The sequence below is a fragment of the Musca autumnalis genome, unplaced genomic scaffold, assembly GCF_047663935.1.
Source record: "Musca autumnalis isolate F117 unplaced genomic scaffold, ASM4766393v1 scaffold_2, whole genome shotgun sequence".
Classification (NCBI taxonomy): domain Eukaryota; kingdom Metazoa; phylum Arthropoda; class Insecta; order Diptera; family Muscidae; genus Musca; species Musca autumnalis.
The window spans coordinates 108517935-108522762 of record NW_027411755.1 but is presented as its reverse complement, the minus strand read 5'-3'; positions in this window follow the sequence as shown (position 1 = coordinate 108522762).

Genomic DNA, 4828 nt, shown 5'->3' with positions numbered 1-4828 from the left:
ATATTAAATCATTGGATGGAATAGAATAAGTTATCTATCAGTGAAACTAAAACAAAAGCTATTAAATTTGGAGCAACGTCTAATATGTCCGTTCATGTTTGAATTAATAATATTGATATTGAGTTTGATGACCATATTAAGTGTTTGGGTGTTTGGATACACAAAGATCCAAGTTTTGTTATGCAGGTTAACTCTGTTGTTTCTAAAGTCAATTTCCTTTTGAGGAAATTATATAATGTTGAATTTTCTTTTTCCCGAGAGATTAGGAAAAAGCTAGCGCATTCTTTGATAATGCCTTTGATATTATATTGAAGTCTACTTGGGGGTGGTGTTTTTAAGAGTATTCAATTGGTATTTAATCGTGACATCCGTTATGTATATTCGCTCAATGTTCGTGAGCATCTGACTGCTTATGTTTGCGATTTTGTTGGTTGTCCATTTCAAGATTATGTAGATGGGCGAAGTATTTTACATTTTTATAAGGTTTTTAGATATCAATTCCCCTCATTTTTATTGCAGCATTTTACATTCTCTAGGTCGATTAGGAACCCTCTACTAAGAATTCCTAAGCTGACACCATCTTTGGAGCGTGCATTTTCTGTTAGGGTAGCTAGAAGATTTATTTCGTTGCCACTTGATTTTAGACGCTTTCGTCTGTCACATAATACTTATCGTCGAAAGCTCTTTGCATATTTTTTAGCTAATTCTACCTAATTTACTTTATACCTAATATACTTTTTTATATAATTCTCTATTTAATTGCATAGCTGTGATTCTGCCATAGGCATATATTTGAGTAGGCATAATTCAATTAAATTATATTTTACTTACTTTTACCATACATGTGTTTATTAACTATATTTTACTTATTTTTTCTACATTTGTAATTTTTATATGATTTACCTTAATGTTTTTTATCTTTTTCGTTGAATTTTGAGTAGTAATTTACGCTCATGCACTTTTAATTGTAAACTTTTAATTTTTTGTATTTTTTGTGTTTAATATCCACGATATTATATTTAGTATATATTGTTTTGGTCTTGTCTATTTAACTGCCAATTTCATTAATTGCAAGTTGTCAGTTAGTGGATTATAGATGTGTTATTAGTCATGGCCTATCCCAGCAAAAAGTTTGCATCCGCGGATGCAGTTAAATCACTAGAACAATTGCCGCTGGAGTACATCTTTTCCTATGAATACACCTATGAATTTTACAAGAGAGCGCGCAGCTAGGATGCACTCCATTTTGCTTCCACGGCACACAGCTAGGATGCACTCCATTTTCGATCCAGATCACAGCCTTTGATGTAGTGTTTTCGATTGAATTTAAATGCAGTCTAAAGATGCTATAGAATGCAAGCCATTGCAAATATCCCAAAATAAATAAAATACATTGCTTATAGGCGTAAAAAAGAATATTAACTTTATTATTGTTGGCGTTTTTATTGTTGGACTGCAGAATTTTACATCTTTGTGTTTATTTCAGCTTTAGTCCATATTTTGTTGTATTCAAGTATTTGAGTATTCAAATGCAAAGCAAAGACGACATAAAAACAGTGGTGGATATAAAATTCTTTAGTTTGACTCAAATTGTAGGGTAATCAGTTTTAGGGCCATATAGCAAATTTCTCATTTTGTTTAATTTGCTGGATGGGCTTATTGACCTGTTTATCGATACAGAGTTGGCGGAAAAGGGAACTGATGAAGTTGTTTGGTGACAACTGAAACTATAGTATTCCCTACCCTCCGCCCGCAACTAATCAATTTCATATCCACTGTAAAACATTTTGTTAACTTTATTACATTAGCACAAATCATAAAAACTCTCCATTAAATATGATCGTAACTGTGTTTACTTCCTCTGCTCTGCTTTATATGACACCGAAATTGATATTGCTTCATCATCCAAATGGTTTTTCATTTTTCCTCCTACTCCAGTTCAGATTTCCAAAAAAACTCCAACTCCACTTGAAAAATAATTTGCGTTTCGTGAATTACAACAATGTTCGTAACTTTAGTTTGTATTTCTTTATTTTTTTAAAACAAATTCTTATAATTTTAGACACTCTTTCTTATGTTTAGAAAAAAATACTGCGACTTTAGGGATCAAAAAATTGGCTTGCTTGGCTAGGGATCTTTAAGCGAGTGCTTCCAAAATGTATCGAGCGGAGTGCATTTTCATAACTCCGTGTGGATGGCATCGAAAGATGTATTGAAATCATAACTCTGAATTGCACTACTTCCAAACTTTTTTGCTGGGTATTTTTATTGCTATCGTGGATATTAATCTACATATTGTTACGGAATTAGATTTAACTAATGTCCGTGTAGACGTTGTTTTATTCCCCGATACGATTTGTACCAAATAAAACAGGGTTCGTTTTAGATTACGTTTCTACAATGCTTTATTTACTTTATTACACTTATTCAGAACCGACTTTAATTACAAAGCACACAGCAAGTCTCTAGTTAGCACGCAGCTACTCTTTTACCGATCTGTTCAGTTCAACGCTTAAAACACAACTACTCCGTCTTTGCCATTTCCCCGGTATTTATATCCCAAAGTCTCCTTGTTCTAGAGTCCTCCAGAACACATATGGCAACATCTCGAATCTGTGCAGCGAACACACAGACGCACATTCGCACTAAGCGAACAACCATACTCACATACATACATGGGGGAATACAATTGGACGACAAGCACAGTAATGACGTAACTACAACAACAAACAAGTGCAATAAAGAAGTAACAAACTAAACAATAATTACATGATTGTGGCAAAACAAAACAAAAGCACATTAATGAAAGGTAAAGAACATCTAGAATAATGAAGATAATTCTACATGATAATTGTTGTTGCTTAAATAAAGTAACTGCGTAATAAAACTTTAAGTTACAATTCAAATTTTTAAATTAACGGAAATTAAACTAAATTAACTTAAACCTATCAGTTCCATTCGTAACATTGCCTCCCGCTTAAGCCTATTCGCCCCGAATAGGCACAGTTCCCTCTCTGTGGTATGGGCATTGGTAACACTGCCTCCCGCTTAAGCCTGTTCCTCATGACCTGGCACAGTTCTCGTTCCATAGCGGGCCAACCGTTCTAGATGTACCACCTTCATCTTTGATCTAGGGCTGTCGCTCTTCTGTATGCGATACACGACGTCATTTATTTTCGTGACTACCTTGTAGGGGCCTTCCCAGTGCGTTTGTAATTTGGGGCATAGTCCTTTTTTCCGTTGTGGGTTAAACAATAGTACCAGTTGCCCTTCTTGGAACCCATCAGTATTTGCCGCTCGATCGTACCTCGCCTTCATGCGGTTGCTGACCATTTTTATCCGATGGCGTACTGCATCGTGGACTTCACTGAAAGAGTTTGGACTGTTTTCATCGTTATCAGTTTCGGGGTTTGGTGTGGCACCGAAGATCAAGTCACCAGGCAGCTTTAATTCATTCCCGAACAAAATCCTGGCTGGGGTTCGAGATGTGGAGTCATGAATGGCCGACCTATAGGCTAGTAGGAATTTTGGAATATGCTCATCCCAGTCTCTTTGGCCGCTATCTACCATCTTTCGTAGATGCTCTTCCAGGGTGCGATTAAATCTTTCCACCATGCCATCTGATTGTGGATGCAGGGGCGTTGTCCTCGTTTTCTTGATTCCGTAGGTGTCACACATTTCTTTGAAGATCGCTGACTCAAAATTTCTTCCTTGATCGGAATGAACCTCGGATGGGACACCATAGCGGCAAATCCAATTCTTGCTGAACACATCCACTATTGTCTTGGCTTCCTGGTTGGGAATGGCATAAACCTCTGGCCATTTGCTGAAGTAATCCATGACCACTAAGACATACCGGTTCCCAGAGTCGCTTATGGGAAACGGTCCAGCCACATCCATTGCGATTCTTTCAAATGGTGCTCCTGAATTATACTGTTGCATGTGGCCTCGACTCTTCCGGGTTGGACCTTTAGCCCTTATACATCTCTCACAATTGGCAATCCAGTCTGCAATGGATTTCTGACAGCCGACCCAGTAGAACCTCTGCTTTATCTTTTCAGCAGTATTTGTTACACCAAGGTGTCCTCGACTTGGACCATCGTGAAACTCTGACAAGACATCTTTTATTTTGGAGTCTGGTACGACAATCAAATTACGGTGAGTTTTTTCATCGTCGCTCTCCCACTTACGATGTAGGCATCCATCTATTAAAAGTAGACTGTTCCACTGGGCCCAATAAGATTTCAAAAGGGGGCTTTCGGGCGCTATTTCTTTGCGACTAGGGCGTTCGCCCATTTCCATAGCAGAAATTATTTTGCCTAGGGTGCGATCTTTCCTTTGCTCCGCCGACCAATCCTCGCCGGACTCAACCTGCAGTAGCCGGACATCGACGATACTTGCTTTGATTTCAGCCTTCGAGCAATGTCTACATTCAATTTTGCATGGCCGACGAGACAGGGCATCAGCATTACCGTGTTTTCCGCCTTTTCTGTGATAGATATTTAGGTCATAACTCTGAAGCCTCTCGATCCAACGGGCCAATTGACCTTCCGGGTTCTTAAACTGGAGCAGCCATCGCAGAGCGGAATGATCGGTTCTTAGCAGGAAGTGCTGTCCATACAGGTATTTGTGATAGTGTTTGATGCTCTCCACAACTGCCAGCAGCTCTCTCCTCGTCACACAGTAATTCCTCTCAGGCTTTGACAATGTTCGGCTGTAGTACCCGATGACTTTTTCTTGGCCGTCTATTTCCTGGGAAAGGACACCACCGATCCCGTATGCACTGGCGTCAGTGTCCAACACAAACTTACCACCGGGTACAGGGTAC